The 17,500-nt window shown below is 41.1% G+C and overlaps 1 protein-coding gene and 1 long non-coding RNA gene across 3 annotated transcripts in view; both read left to right on the plus strand.

Annotated features, from left to right (window-relative positions):
• Nucleotides 1-17,500, plus strand: part of LOC137432649 (F-box only protein 25) — a 742,106-nt gene that overhangs the window by 134,866 nt on the left and 589,740 nt on the right. The gene's annotated exons all lie outside the window — the stretch shown is intronic.
• LOC137432650 (uncharacterized) overlaps nt 1-17,500 on the plus strand; it is a 138,346-nt gene that overhangs the window by 4,107 nt on the left and 116,739 nt on the right. Inside the window, exons 1-2 of one of the 2 annotated variants that reach the window (XR_010985537.2) lie at nt 6,212-6,288; nt 6,406-6,494. The exons of the other annotated variant lie outside the window; for it this stretch is intronic. This is a non-coding gene — a long non-coding RNA (uncharacterized LOC137432650). Of the gene's footprint in view, nt 1-6,211; nt 6,289-6,405; nt 6,495-17,500 lie in introns of those variants that run through there. 2 annotated transcript variants of the gene reach the window in all.

Raw genomic sequence — 17,500 nt, forward strand, 5'->3', positions numbered from 1 at the left:
AGTTTTGACATATTGCAGGTCTTTCCTTCAGAGAAATTGCAAAGAAAGCCAAGGTGTCAGTGAGTACAGTTTCCTACACCATCAAAACTATATATATATATATATATATATATATATATATATATATATATATATATATATATATATATATATATATATATATATATATATATACACACACACACACATACACCACCATTCAAAAGTTTTAGAACACCTCAATTTTTCCAGCTTTTATTGAAATTTACGCAGTTTAATGTCTCAATGTACTCTGAAATTTAGCATAGAACAAATAAACAATTGGAGATAAAAACAGAAATAATAGAATCATTTTGTTTAACAAAATTTCATTTAAATTTTTGACTCGGCAAAGTAGCCACCTTTGGCAGATATACCCGCCGAACACACTCGTGGCATTCTTTCTACAATGGAAATCAAATATTGTTCGGGAAATTCTTCCCAACACTTGCAGAAGTTCCCACAAATGTGTTGCACTTGTAGGTTGCTTTGCTTTCATCCTTCTGTCCAGTTCATCCCAAACCAGCTCGATGGGGTTTAAGTCTTGAGACTGTGCTGGCCATTCCGTGACTTGAAGCCTACCTTCTTGTTCGTTTCCTCGAAGGTAGTTTTAACATAGCCTGGAAGTGTGTTTAGGGTCATTTTCTTGCTGTAGGATGAACCCCTGACCAACTAGGCATATACCAGGGGGTATTGCATGGTGCTGCAAAATGCTGTGGTAGCTCTTTTGGTTCAGGGTGCCAGTCACTCTGTGCAAGTCGCCGAATCTGGATCCAGCAATAGAGCCCAGACGATCACGCTTCCTCCTCCATGTTTGACAGTTGGTGTCATACACTGAGGAACCATCCTTTCGCCTACTCGACGGCGTACAAAAACCGTGCGTGATGAACCAAATATTTCAACTTTTGATTCATCGGTCCATAAGACCTTCTTCCAGTCTTCAGTAGTCCACTGGCGGTGCTTCATGGCCCAGGCAAGCCTATTTTTCTTATTTTGCCATCTTAGCAATGGCTTTCTTACTGGCACTCGACCTGTCAAACCTGCAGCTCAAAGTCTTCTCTTCACAGTTGAAACTGAGACTTGCTTACTTCGACCACTGTTAAGCTGTGCTTGAAGCTGTTGTCCTTTGAGGCACCTATCACGCAAGCTGTTGACTCTCAGAAACTTGTCTTCTGATTCTCTTGTGGCTTTGGGTCTGCCAGACCTCTTCCTGTCAGAGTTTCCTCCAGTTTCCAAGTGCCTTTAATATATATATATATATATATATATATATATATATATATATATATATATATATATATATATATATATATATATATATATACTAGCCGAATTCACCCGGCGTTGCCCTGGTTCTTTTTGAATGAATTTACTACTATAATTCAGCTTTTACTCGCTGCCGTAGAAGATTGACTACTATAATTCAGCTCAGCTTTTAATTGCGAAATGGGCCCAGCCCAGCCGAAGCTTCCTCGATCGGCCTCGCCACCTAGCCTATAACCTTCCCGGGGCCCGTCCCAACATTTTCAGTTCTTTTTGAATGAATTTACTACTATAATTCAGCTTTTACTCGCGGCCGTAGACGATTGACTATTATAATTCAGCTCAGCTTTTAAATGCGAAATGGGCCCAGCCCGGGTGAAGCGGCCTCGTCCGGCCTCGCCACCTAGCCTATAACCTTCCCGCGGCCCGTCCCGACATTTTTTGTATTGGAGGTTTCTTCCTATCTTTCACCGTTCAAGAGATTAGCTTGCGCAAACAAACAAACAAACAAACAAAAACTTTCTTTTATGTATATAGATAGAAAATATGTATATATATATATATATACTAGCTTGGCTCGGCTCGCTGCGCCTGCCTCACCAAGCGTCGTTACTGAGGAACGGGCTTATTTTAGCCGAGGATAATGACTGCACCTGAGTTGCTGTGTTGTCATGATTTACATCAATCATAATACAAACAATTATTTTGCACAAATGTATTTGTTGTGTTTGTGATATTACATTTTTATAGGCAATTTATGTTGAAGATTTAGGTTGAATGTTTTTTTTTTCAATAAGAACCCATCAGCACATACATAGGGGAGGAGTAGGTGAAGACTTGAAGTTTGGGACGATTACACCTCACCACCACGTAATTCAAAACACCTCACCACCAAGTAACTCAAAACACCTCACCACCAAGTAATTTAAAACAACTCACAGCCATAAAACACGTAATAAAAACACCTCACCACCACGAAATTAAAAACACCTCACCACCACGAAATTGAAAACACTTCACAGCCATAAAACACGTAATAAAAACACCTCACATCCATAAAACACGTAATAAAAACACCTCACCACCACAAAATTAAAAACACCTCAGCACCACGAAATTGAAAACACCTCACAGCCATAAAACACGTAATAAAAACACCTCACAGCCATAAAACAGGTTATAAAAACACCTCACAGCCATAAAACACGTAATTTTAAAAAACCTCACAGCCATAAAACACGTAATAAAAACACCTCACCACCACGAAATTAAAAACACCTCACAGCCATAAAACATGTCATAAAAACACCTCACAGCCATAAAACACGTAATAAAAACACCTCACCACCACAAAATTATAAACACCTCACAGCCATAAAACACGTAATAAAAACACCTCACAGCCATAAAACACGTAATAAAAACACCTCACAGCCATAAAACACGTAATAAAAACACCTCACAGCCATAAAACACGTAATAAAAACACCTCACCACCACGAAATTAAAAACACCTCACAGCCATAAAACACGTAATAAAAACATCTCACAGCCACAAAATTAAAAACACCTCACAGCCATAAAACACATAATAAAAACACCTCACAGCCACTAAATTAAAAACAACTCACAGCCATTAAACACGTAATAAAAACACCTCTCAGCCACGAAATAAAAAACACCTCACCACCACGTCATCTAGAAACACCTCACCACCAAGTAATTCCAAACACCTCATCACCAACTAATTCAAAACACCTCGCCACCACGTAATTCAAAACACCTCATCACCAACTAATTCAAAACACCTCACCACCACATATTTAAAAACACCTCACCACCACGTAATTATAAATACCTCACCACCACGTAATTATATATATTTCACCACCACGTAATTCAAAACACCTCACCACCACGTAATTCAAAACACCTCACCACCACATCATTTAAAAACACCTCACCACCACATAATTCAAAATACCTCACCACCACGTGATTCAAAACCACCACAAAGTTATTAAAAACACTTCACAACCACGGAAACAAAAGTTTGAGGGAGTCGTTAAGTGACAACACAGACACTGCCCAGATGTGCAGATATGTAGATAAATGACTGTACCCGAGTTGCCGTTTTGTCATGGTTCAAACCAATCATAATTCAAACAATTATTTTGCACAAATGTATTTGTAATATACATGATATCACATTTTCTAAACAATTGAAGTTGAAAAAAAATTTTTTTTAAAGAAAATTCCAAAAATAAATAAATAAAAAATTGAAAAAAATTTCAAAAAAAATACCCTTAGGACATACCGACGGGAGAGATATGTGCACACCAGAAGTTTGGTACGATTTCACAAAAGTTTGAGAAAGTAGTTCAGTGACAAGACAACACAACACAAGACAACACAGGACAGGACAGACGCTGCACAGATATATATATATATATATATATATATATATATATATATATATATATATATATATATATATATATATATATATATATATATATATATATATATATATATATATATATATATATATATATATATATATACTGTACCATGTGCTGGTACCAAAGCAGTTTCTTGGCAAGTGTTATCCTGGGTGGTTTGCCATTCCGTTTCCAGAAGTTGTTAAAACAGGAATTTGCCATTTGTCCAGGGTGCCGGCGATAGCTCGCCTACTGTTCCCGCAGAACGCCATAGGATCTTTAACGTCCACCAACTAACGCTTGCAGATGAGACAGTTTAATGTCCATCATTGGGAAGGCATACACATGGATGCCTCACCCTGCCTACAGAACACCAGGGTGGTAGTTCACAGCCGGGTCGAGAGTCAAACCCAGATGAGATAACTCAAAGACGATTGCGCATATATGTATATGTATGCTCAAATCGTCATATTTCATGTTGTATTCATCACTTAGCAATGAGCAATACTTTCTGTAAACGTGTACTAGAACAATACCAATAACAGTGGCACCGTGGAAATGTTACACATGTAAGGGAGACAGACATTCCTCTTTTGATGGAATGGAGGCAGTTCTGGAGTTCGATTGAATCCACGATGGTATAAAGGCTGGATTTATGATGGGTGCCATTAAGAATACACAGTACATGGTGTATAACAGTAAAGGGGAGGTGAATCCTTTGAATGTGAAATGCTTCAGCAACCTTCCGTTCCAATAAATGGTGACATTCGCTGCACCCACAGACTCCTCTCTGCACGTCTAACTCGAACAAATGAGATGTTATGTCTAAAAAGACCCATCTTGATTTTAGGTGTTTGTCGGGGTTATCCTCTCACCTGGTTTGTTTTTATTTGCTTTTAGTTCCATACATGTTTTATGATTCTCGGGCGACAATAACAACGTCTTATGTTGTAACCAATTCTGTAAAGTTAACGCTGAGAATGCAGTCCTTGTCGATCGGAGGAAAACGTCACGAACCTATCCCAGGACGACGTACATTAGCAAGCAGTCATTCGAGTCTCATTAACGTCCTGTTAACATGTCACGGGCGAGATAGGGAGCATAAGGATGAGGGGAGGATGGGTGGGGGGGAGGGGGGATAGAGGCGTTCCTGTGCAACTGGGAACCAAGCTGGCGACGCGATTCCTGGGCGAGTCCACAAACAGACAATAAAACAGCAAAAGCTGCAAAGTGCGCACCTTGTTCAGGGCTACACCGATGCGGACCAGGTTCATAGATCACTCGCGCCAACAAGCCCATTTCCACTAGAAAGGAAAAGTCAAATTTATCACAACTAGTACACCCGCTCGCGACAGGAGCAGCAAGAAGGGTCATTCCTCTTTGGGGTATATAGATTACAGTCGATTGATAGTCGGATCTCAAGAACATTGGGTGTGTGTTCATTTACCAAGTTTCTTGTGTGGAGATCACCAAGTGGTTTGAGCATTCCAGCAAGCACTCCATTCAAAACCGTTAAGGAACAGCTGGCTTGGCAAGCGCTAGCTATCTGCTTGGTAAATGAGCACAACCAGAGCACTTCCTCCCTTTCAGTTTCGTGTTAAACAGCAGGAGCGAGTTTCCAAAGGCCGCCACGAAAAACGCCATGTTAGCACCAAGAAGTGTCATGGTATTGACCCAACCCTTGTTGGGTATATATAATAGAGCACAGTAGATCTTCGCTCAGTTCTGTAAGTAAACCTTACTTCACGGATATCAGGATTCCTCCAAATTTCTTCATTTATTGTTATAAACAGCATTAGCGACTGTTTAAAAAGCTAAGCAAACGTGTTTGTGGTTTATAGCCGGCGAAGCCGGTGTTGTCAATAAACGAGTACGTATTATGTTGAAAACCTAATTATGCCTTGGCTCGAGAATCCGAAGCGCAGTGGGCGCAGCCATCTTGCGGAGGCGGAAGTATGCATAACAAATTTAAAACGTTCATTAGGAGTTTCTTTCACCCGTCGTCGTTCGATTCACAATCTTATGCACCTCCGATGTATTAATAAAATAATTTAAGACCAACATCGGCCCGCACGGGCCTGGTTATCTTCAACAAAACGCGTCACCAAACACCGGACCCAATGAGAGTCGAGCATTTGCAAAAATATTTCTAAAATGAAAGCGCTCAATGGTGGGGTGCGTGGGCACCATCGACCGGATGCGGAAGTTTGTATAAAACAATTGCGAAAAAGTTCAATAGGAGTTTGTTTCACCCGTCGTTCTTTGATTCACAATATAATGAAACCTCTAATTAGTAATTAAAATACGTTAAGACCAACCTCGTTATCTTCAACGAAAATCGTCATCAAACACTAGAACCAATGCGATTCGAGCATTTGAAAAAATATTTTTTTACAAGCTTATTACGCGTTTCGGACGGTGAAAACGGTGTCAAATATTCTAACATTGACAAAGAATTATTTTTTAGAAATCTCGTGGCCGTCGGAGAACCGAATCAGCCAATCAGCGCCCTCGATACAGGACATCTTACCAGCGCCCTCGACACGTCTGCGACGCCGGGAACGAGGTTGGTGCAAAACAACCGAATCACGCGTAAGCATATACTGCTCGAAATAGTTCTCATCATATACTCAAATTTCCTAAGCTAAATCGTCATTGCTTTGGGGACTGTTGTCTGTAACAGAGAAAGAACAAGAACCGAAATGAAAGGAAAAATGGTACAACCTCCACCAGTGCTATCATCACTGAAACATGATTCGACAACAGTCCGTGGTAACTTGAGAGAGGTTTTTACGTTGCACCAAGTAAAGCCATCGGATGTGACACCATTGTCTTCTTTTTGGGAATATGCTGCAGTAGATGTCCCTGGTGATGGGTCACGTTTTTTTGAGGACTGTCTGCTCTTCTCTTTTACCAAGTCTTACCAGGTACGGTACCTACTACACCTACCTACTACCAACTACCTAACCTACTGATGCCATAGTGATGGGTAAAATAGTGGCAAGAGGCTTTGGCTTCGCCGGCTCATTGCGGCTTTGCAGTCGGTACTAGTAATATTTTTACTTCCTGTAGAAGCCGTTGCTCCCACGGAAACGCCATTATAACCATCCTCTTGGTAAGCCGTGACGTAACGCGCCGCGTCATAATTTTGTTTCTGGGTCCAAACGCGCACCTTACGTCACACTTACCAAGAGGATAAGCTATTTATACACATTATCACTGCAGGAAAAATGCCTTGGGGGAAGTGGGACATTATTAGTATTAATATTGTTTTGTAATAACATTAACAATATGCGATTATCATTAATTTTGTTATTAAAAGCGTCTTTAGAAAAACACCACGATAAATCTTCTTCTTTGGTAAAACGCCACTATAAAGCTAATTTAACATTTATCTACACCTCAACACGCAATGCCATTGACGGCAATGGTGGGGAAAACCCGCTCGGGGGAGAAAAGCCCCTTGGGGAAGGGGGCAAATGATTTTTTTTTTTTTTTTTTTGTATACAAGATCGAGGCTCGTGAAAGAGCTAAAAATGCGCTACAACCTTCATTATGTAACCCTTGTTCATCCTGTCAAGTTTGTTTGAGATTGGATAAGTAATGACGGAATGTATTGGCATCAAAAATTAATCAGACAGACAGATAGACAGACACGAAATGGCGTATTTTAGTATGATTCAATACATCGTCTAAAATCACAAAATTACATTTTAAACTCAAATGCGCTATTTTTTAAAGTTAATTTGTTTTTGGTATATTTTAAAGATCTTTGGAAGGCATCACCCTCAACGTCATCATCATCATCATCATCGTTGTATCATACTACAATCGTTGTAATATAGTATAGTAATAGTAATATAATAGTAATATAGTATAGTCATACTATAATCGTATGTAATATCGTTGTATTTACAAAGCATTGGTGCTCCTCTTGGAAAGGGTTGTTCTGGTGGTGTGCCGTTACCTTCCCAGCAGTCAATCAATCAGGGCAGAAATTTGGAACTTGTTCTGGATGCCGGAGATAACTCACCCACTCTTCGCGAAGGACACCAAGGGATCTTGAAGGTCCACCAATGACTACAGCTGGCAGACATGTCCTTTGGCTTAATCTACTTCTGAGAAACACATGAATGCTCTATCTTGCAGGATGGCAGTTTATAGCTGGGTTGAAATTCCAACCGAGATGAGACATCTCAGAGGTGAGTGAGCAAACCTCTATGCTATCCTGCCAGTTCGGAGGGCATTGCACCTGCCATTACCTGAGATTTGCAAATGATTAGGTTCATATCCTCATGAAAAATGCAGCCTTCTGTTTTTTCGGTTTTTGTACACCTGGGCATGAATCTCAGATCAAAGATGAACTCATTATTTCCTTTATTTAAATGAGATGCATTCATTCATTCGGGGCATCCCCATTTTTGCTCCCACTTTTTATCTCCGCCGTCGAAGGTGGATGGAGGTTATGTTTTCACCCCTGTCTGTCAGTCTGTTTGATTGTTTGTTTGTTTGTTTGTTTGTGAACAAGATATCTCCAAACGTTGTGGACGGATTTGGACAAAACTTAGTGGAGAGGTTGTGTGTGTGACAAGGAAGAATCGATTCGATTTTGGTTCAGGTCCGAATCCAGTTTCGGCCTATCAATGAGATAGAAACCATAAACTGTTCAGCTTGGCGGAGGTATGCTCTCTACCGAGTGTCGTTCTCGTTTTTTTATATGGATTTTGCAAATACCCTTGCCAGGCATTGCATTTGGATTCGTTTGTTTGTTTGTCGAGGCTCGTGTAAGAGCTAGCATTAATCACAAAAAATCAAACGGACACATAAAAACATAAAATAAAGGCAGCGGGAGACAAGATGGGGAGAGAGAGGGAAGCACACAAGTACAACAGTAGAGAACAGGGACATCGGGAGATATGTGGGAGGGAGAGGGCTTAGGGGGAGGAGGCAGGGGAAGGGGGTGGGGGTGGGAGAGGTATAAAACACATGGACACGACTAGGACTTCCAGGAAAGAAGTCGGTATTTCAAAAAAGTGGCTCTGGGGTGAAATTAATGTGGGTAGAGAAAAGATCAAGGTTTTGGATAGGGGAAGATAAGAGATGGTGGTGAACAGCTGTTTTAAAGACCTGGAGGGTGGAGTGGGATTGAAGAGAGTGAGGGAGTTTGTTCCAGAGGCGGGAGAAAAGAGGAATGAAGGAGTGAAGGTGAGCAGAGAGCCTTGATTTTGGCAGTTTAACCATAAGAGGGTTGCAGGCAGATCTTGTGCGACCTGTAGGAATATTTGGGGGACAGAGCCCAGAGAGAGCTGGGGGGGCAAGGCCGGAGAGGAGTCGGTAGAAGACAGAAAGACCACCAACCTGCCTGCGGTTAGAGGGAGAAAGGCCCTCACAATCAGCTTCATCGCGGGAGATTCCAATGATTCTGAAAGCTTTTGTTTCAACAGTGTGAAGCCGAGGTAGGTGTGAGGCAGGAGCACCAGCCCAGAGGGGAGAGCAGTATTCCATAGAGCTGCGGATGAAAGCCTTGTATGTGGTGAGGAGCTCAGGTGTGCCAAGGAAGGACTTCGCACGACGGAGGATGCCCAGTCAGCGACTGGCATTGGAGGCCAGCTTGGAAATGTGGTTTTCCCAGGAAAGATCATGGCAGATAGTGAGACCCAAAAGCTTGAGTGACAGAACTTCTTGGAGAGGATTGTTGAGAAAGTAGATGGGAGGGTTGTCCAGTCGGTCTTTTCGGAGAGACATCGTAAGAGTGTGAGATTTGTCAGGATTGAAAGACATGTTCCAATTGTTTGACCAGATTCTCATATAAATAATTTAATGAATTAGTCATATTAATTATATTGATTCATATTATATTGATTATATTATATTATATTGTATAATGTATATGCTATATTATATATTATTCTAGTCATATTATGTTAATTCTCATGTAAATAATTTAATGAATTAGTAAACAAATAGTCGATGGTTGAAAGCCGAAAATAAATACCAATACCATCTCATTTAAATGGCCATGGTGATAACCAGACAGAAATGGTTGGTACTGCGCCATCTTGGAAAAACCGAAAAACATTGCACCTCTATATCTCTGAAACCGCTACATGGAAGAAAAAAAATTGAAACGTGGCTCATTGTAAAGTACTCCCCATGGAGAATAACATATGTTAAAGATGATGTCATAGGTGCCTTCATTATGACGTTATACATCAACAAGTAGAACGATTGATCCGATTAGTATGAAATTTCTTGAGCGTGATCTCGGTAGGGATAAATTGGTCGAGAAAAAAAAAACAATTGATGACGTCATCGGTCACGTGGTTCGGCAGCCATATTTTTGCAGCGAAGCCTGTAAGGCACTGCCATCTGGAACAGTGTTTGTTTGTCTGTCCGGTGTATGTGTGTATGCCCCTCAAAAACGTCCACCAATCAGAGCTGAGGATCTGGTCAAATGACAAGGAGACAGCAGATCCTCCAATCAGCAGATCCAAGCCCGGCTACTTAAGACGATCGGTTTTGTTTTTCGTGTCAAGTGTTTAATCTCAGATTATTTATTTATTTATTACAAGATACAGGCTATATGACATGAGATGCCAGAGGGTAAAGAGACCATGAACTGACAATGGGAGAGTGGGGGTGACGGTAAGACACAGGCAAAGGAACGAGTGTCCAGGAAAATAGTAGAGAGAGGAGCGGACGAAACACGAAAACCAGCACACAAGAGGGTTGAGTTAGGTAGGATTAAAGGGTGTATAAAAGATTGTGTGTATGGATGGGGGATGACGTGAGACGGTGGTGTTCCGGCTGCTTGAAGCCTTGGGCGGATGAGTGCGATCGAAACGCCTAAGGAAGGCAATTCCATAAACGAGAGAAAAGAGTAGAGGTGTGCGGAAAGCCTGGATTTTGGGAGTTTAACCAGGAATGCGTTACCGGACTCGATGCGGGATTGCTCGGGCTGCAAGAGCAGAGGAAACAAACCCGGTGGACTAAAATCCAGAGGACACGAACCTTATCTCAACAAAGAGCACATTCATACTTTTTATGCCAAGTGGAGAGGCTGAATTACAATTGTGTTTATATAATTTTGTTTTTTGTTAGGCTGGCCTTGGCTTCTATCACCACAAAGGAGGGTAATTATAGGGCAGAGGGATCCAGCAGCAAAAAAAAAATACTGCATCACTTTATAAACACGGAAACTTAAAACAAATTTCTGCGGAAGATGTATTTTGTATCCCTATTGGGAAATAAGGAGCAGACGAAATACATGGAATATATTTTAATCAAACACGATGTATCCTCACGTCATACGATTGATAAATGAGGTGATGACATATGCAAATTGTCACTCCGAAATTGTCACTCATACAACATTGATAAATGAGTGAAAGTCCGACCACTTCCCTGTTATTCTTGCAAAATCCTGAAACATCGCATCGGAAAAAGGAATGAAAAGCTGTGCTGAATAACTAGACCATTGACTAATGATGTGTTCCTGAGATGAAAATGACGTCCCTGAGTTGTATGGTCACAGGTTTCATGATTTCGCATCTTCACAGAGATAAATCATGATTGTGCATCTTCCAATCTGAAACAAAGCATCAATCACCAGTGTCACAAAGATTCTCCAACAAATGATGAATGAAACAAGCAAACTTCAAATAGCAAAGTCTTTGTGATTGTTTTCTAGGACTGTCAAAGTTTTTTCCTTTACTTGTAACATCAATGGCCAAGTATTCAGTTTGAACATTCAGCATTGCCGAGAAGAAAGAACCGAAACACTGATGTCGTGAAGGATACTCTGTAACTGCTACACCATACCAGATGTTAAGAGCATTACAAACCATTGCAAAGAGTGAGTGAACTACATTCTACAGGATCGTCAAACTTCCTTGACTAGAAGAAGGACAACCAACCCCTATGTCTATTTTAACCGATTGAAATTCATTGTGTGTGTGTGTGTGTGTGTGTGTGTGTTCATATGTCTGTATGTGTGTGTGTGTCTGTGTCTGTGTGTGTGTGTGTGTGTGTGTGTGTGCTTGTGTGCCTGTGTGTATACGTGTTTGGGTGTGTGTTTGTGTGTGTGTGCTTGTGTGCCTGTGTGTATACGTGTTTGGGTGTGTGTGTGTGTGTGTGTGTGTGTGTGTGTGTGTGTGTGTGTGTGTATAGTTATGTGCAAATGTTTGGGTTAATTATTTTCACTTTTGTGGTGTTATCCCCCAATAAACATTTGTGGGAAGTTGGAAGTGTGCAATACAGGAAGATAATTCAAATTTCTGTGAAAGTCAATTGGCATTGCCCTCAGAAAGTATTCACACCCCTTGCCTTTTTTGACATTTTGTTGTGTTACAGCCTGAATTTATAATGCATTATTAAAATGGATTTTTTGTCAGTCATCTACACATAATACCCCATACGGTCAATATGGAATTTTCTTTTCAGAAATTTTTTGAAAATAATTAAGGTGAAATACAGAAATATTTAATTTTTGTGTACAGAATCGAGGCTCGTGAAAGAGCTAACATTTATCACAAACAAATCAAACAGACAAACAAACAAAGTATATAAAAAGGGGAGCGGTAGACAAGATGGGGAGAGAAGGGGAAGCACACAAACACAACATTTCAACTTCCTGAGTCAATACTTTGTAGAATCGCCTCTTTGGCAGTGATTACAGCTTTGAGTCTTCTTGGGTATGTCGTCTGTATTAGCTTTGCACATCTGGATTTTGGGAGTTTCTCCCATTCTTCCTTGCACATTTGCATAGGTGAACTAGGTGAACAGTGTGGGGAGTGTAGGTGAACAGAAATTTTCAATTTTATTCCACAAATTCTCAATGGAATTCAAGTCTGGCTTTTGCCTGGGCCACTCAAGGACTTTCACATTCTTCTTCTGAAGCCATTCCAGTGTTGCTTTGACTGCATGCTTGGGGTCATTGTCCTGGTGGAATGTAAATCTTTGCTGCAGCCTAAGAAGGTCTCTTGCACTCTGAAGCAGTTTATACTCAAGGATTTGCCTGTATTTGGCTCCATTCATTATTCCCTCTATCCATACAAGTCTCCAAATCCCTGCCGCTGAAAAACATCCCCATAGCATGATGCTGCCACCACCATGCTTCATGGTAGGGATGATGTTAAATGGGTGAAGAGCTGTGTTCAGTTTCCTCCAGACGGAGCACTTTGCATTCAGGCCAAAGAGTTCAATTTTCGTCTCATCAGACGACAGAATATTTTGTCTCATGCTCTCAGAGTCTTTCACATGTCTTTTTGCAAACCCCACACATGCTGTCATGTGCCTTTTTCTCAGGAGAGGCTTCCATCTTGCCAGTGTCCCATAAAGCCTCGATTTGTGAATGGCTGCAGAGACTGTTGCCCTGCAGGCAGGTTCTCTGATCTCAGCCAAGGATCTCTATAGTTCTGTCAGGGTGGTCATTGGGTTCTTGGTCACCTCCCTGACCAAGGTCCTTCTTGCATGGTTGCTCAGTTTGGTCGGACAACCAGCTCTAGAGAGTCTGGGTAGTTCCGTATTCTTTCCATTTCCTAATAACGGAGCTCACTGTGCTCTTCGGAAATGTCAACACTCTAGAAATTGTTTTATACCCTTCCCCAGATCTATGCGTCCTCACAATTCTATCTCGGATTGAGTTCTGCTGTACTGGAGGAGTGCTGTACTGCTTGATCAATTGGTCGCCTTTCACCAAGTCCAGATGTGCTTGGGCCAGGACAGGAATTATATATTCGTTATTATTATTGCCCAATGATACGACTATTATTATTGTTGTTAATATTAATAGTTAATATTATTAATTGATATATGCTTTGTTGAACAATATTATCATTCTTCTTGTTAGTACCTCTGCCACCAAAGGTGGTTGGAGGTTATCTTTTCATGGAGGTTATCTTTTCACCCCGATCTTCACGAAACTTCAGCAAATGGTGGAGTTCATGGTCCGACAGAATCCTTTATATTTTTGAGGTCAAAAGGTCAACATAGGCCAAAGGTCAACCACTTTTCTTCAGATTTCTAAAATCCTCAATTTTCATCCGATTGAGTGAAATTTGAATAGGACTTGCATAACAGCTAACTGAATTCAACCACCAACTATTTTGGAGATCAACATAGGCCAAAAGGTTAACATAGGCCAAAAGGTCAACAAACTTTTATTAATCCTAATATCCTCAATTTTCGTCCCATTGACTTGAAATTTAAATCGGATTAACATATCTGCTAACTGAATTCAACCACCACCTATTTTTGAGATCCACATCGGCCAAAAGGTCAACATAGGCCAAAAGGTCACAACCTTTTCAAATTTCTGAAATCCTCAATTTTCATCCGATTGACTTGGAATTTGAATGGCATTTTCATATCAGCGAACTGAATTAAACCACGAACGATTTTTGAGATCAACATAGGCCAAAAGGTGAACATAGGCCAAAGGTCAAACACGTTTTATCAAATTTCTAAAATCCTCAATTTTCATCCGATTGACTTGAAATCTGAATAGGATTTGCCTATCAGCTTACTGAAATAGGCCAAAAGGTCAACATAGGCCAAATATCGTAAATTGTCAATTTTCATCTGATTAACTTAAAATTTGAAGACGATATGCATATCTGGTCACTGAATTCAACCCCCAACTATTTTTGAGGTCAACATAGGCCAAAAGTTCAACATAGGCCAGATTTCTAAAATCCTCAATTTTAATCCGATTGACTTTAATTTTGAAATAGGATTTTCACATCCGCTAACTGGATTCAATCACTAACTATTTGTAAGATCAAAATAGGCCAAAAGATCAACATAGGCCTAAGGTCAACCACTTTTCCCAGATTTCTAAAATCCTCAATTTTCATCTGATTGACTTGAAATCTGAATAGGATTTCCATATCAGCTTACTGAAAATAATGACCTACTATTTTGAGGTCAACATAGGCCAAAAGGTAAACAAAAGTCGAATTTCTAAAATTGACAATTTTCATCCGATTGACTTAATTTGAAGAAGATTTGCATATCAGGTCACATAATTCAACCACCAATTATTTGTGAAGTCAAAAGAATGCCCTACCGAGTGTCATTTTACTTTGTTCTCTTTTGACAAGTGTCGCCCTATGAGTGATTTTTCATTTGTCTTTCTGTCTGTTTGTGAACAAGATATCCCAAAAGGTTGTGGACAGACAGATTCGGATAAAATTTGGCAGAGAGGTAGTGTATGTGACTTGGACTAAATGATTACATTTTGGTGAAGATCCGGATGCGGATCCAGCTACTATAATTTTTTAAGTGATTCTTCACCATTGATAGATAGGGCTAAAAACGATAAATAGCAGGATATCTCAAAACGTTGTGGACGGATTTGGACGAAACTTGATGGACCGGTTGGGTGTCCGACAAGGACGATTCAATTCAATTTTGGTGAAGATATGAATATGGATTCGGATATGAGAATTATTTAATTTCCTAAGTGATTCTTCACCATTGGGCGATAGGGCCAAAAACGATACATAGCAGGATATCTCAAAAACTTATTGATGGATTTGGACAAAACTTGTTGGACCGGTTGTGTGTGTGACAAGGAAGAATCGATTCAATTTTGATGAAGATCCAGATCCAGCTAGTAGAATGTTTAAGTGATTCTTCACCATCGAGTGACATGACCTACAACGAGGGGTATATCAGGGACCTATGGTGATTCCTGTGATTGATTTTGATTAAATGTGATTCTGTATTGTGATCTTCTGGTCTACTCTGAGATAAAAAACGTAAACTGTTCACCAGGCATAGGTATGCTTTCCACTGAGGGCCATTCTAGTTTATTTTGTAATTATAATGCCATGCCGTGGAAAGACATATTAAGTTGTTCTATACACCCTAACATGGCGTGTGATTAAAACATAGGAATTCTTCTCGATTATTTGTAGTTAGTTGGCCTGATCAACTCAGGAGGTCATGAGGAAGTCCACCGAAACGAAATAAGTACCACAATCCACATCAGAAAGCTCCAGTAGAACTCCACAAAAAAACATGCCTCACACACACACAAGTCGTCCATTTTTAGACGATTTTAAGTACCACACTCTTTGGTGGCTCTTTCACTCCCTCTCTCTGTTCTCTTCACCATCTCTTTTGCTCAAGGTCATCTGCCATCTGCTTGGAAATCAGCCAACATCACCGCTTTACACAAAAAGGTGCAAAAACAGATCCTTGCAACTACAGACCAATCAGCCTTCTCCCAATTATCAGCAAAGTCATTGAATCCATCATTGCTTCGGATATGAAATCTTTCCTCTTCTCGAATGGCTTGATCTCTGATCATCAATTTGGTTTCAGACCAGGTCACTCAACTCTGGACATGCTGCTTCTGCTGTCTCAACAATGGATGGAGGTCCTCAATGCCAAACAGGAAATTAGAGCTGTCTCCCTTGACATATCACGTGCATTCGATACGGTCTGGCACCCCGCTCTGCTCACCAAACTCTCCTCCTTTGGTATCCATGGAAATCTCCACGCATGGCTGGCGGACTTCCTCTCCAGTCGCAGTCAACGTGTGGCCCTGAATGGGTTTCTCTCATCTCCTCTTCCTGTTCAGGCTGGAGTTCCCCAAGGCAGTGTTCTGGGCCCTGTGCTTTTTCTGGTCTTCATCAATGATCTCTCTGACTCTCTTGAAAATCCTCTCTATCTCTTTGCTGATGACTCCACTCTCTGCCGCTCCATTCCTCATCCCTCAGATCGGCAGTCTGCAGCCTCCTCACTCTCTGCAGACCTGGACAAAATCACAGACTGGGCAAACAAGTGAAACATGTCTTTCACTCCTGACAAATCTCACACTCTTACGATGTCTCTCCGAAAAGACCGACTGGACAACCCTCCCATCCACTTTCTGAATAATCCTCTCCAAGAAGTTCTGTCACTCAAGCTTTTGGGTCTCACTATCTGCCATGATCTTTCCTGGGAAAACCACATTTCCAAGCTGGCCTCCAAAGCCAGTCGCCGACTGGGCATCCTCCATCGTGCGAAGTCCTTCCTTGGCAGACCTGAGCCCCTCACCACATACAAGGCTTTCATCCGCAGCTCAATAGTACTGCTCTCCCCTCTGGGCTGGTGCTCCTGCCTCACACCTAGCTCGTCTTCACGCTGTTGAAACCAAAGCATTCAGAATCATTGGAATCTCCCGCTATGAAGCTATCTCCGAGGGCCTTTCACTTACTCACCGCAGGCAGGTTGGTGGTCTTTCCATCTTCTACCGACTCCTCTCCGGCCTTGCTCCCCCAGCTCTCTCTGCGCTCTGTCCCCCAAATATTCCTACAGGTCGCACAAGATCTGCCTGCAACCCTCTTATGGTTAAACTGCCAAAATCAAGACTCTCTGCTCACCTTCACTCCTTCATTTCTCTTTTCTCCCGCCTCTGGAACAAACTCCCTCACTCTCTTCAATCCCACTCCTCCCTCCAGGTCATTAAAACAGCTGTTCACCACCATCTCTTATCTTCCCCCATCCAAAACCTTGATCTTTTCTACCTCCGCTAATTTCACACCAAATCCACTTTTTTGAAATACCAACTTCTTTCCTGGAAGTCCTTTGTGTCCTTGTGTTTTATACTTCTCCCACCCCTCTCCCCTTTGCCACGCCTCCTCCCCCCAAGCCCTCTCCCTCCCACACATCTCTCGATGTCCCTGCTCTCAAATGTTGTGTTTGTGTGCTTCCCCTTCTCTCCCCATCTTGTCTACCGCTCCCTCTTTTTATATATTTTGTTTGTCTGTTTGATTTTTTTTTTGTGA

Source organism: Myxine glutinosa, chromosome 8 (genome assembly GCF_964187855.1).
Source record: "Myxine glutinosa chromosome 8, kmMyxGlut1.1, whole genome shotgun sequence".
Classification (NCBI taxonomy): domain Eukaryota; kingdom Metazoa; phylum Chordata; class Myxini; order Myxiniformes; family Myxinidae; genus Myxine; species Myxine glutinosa.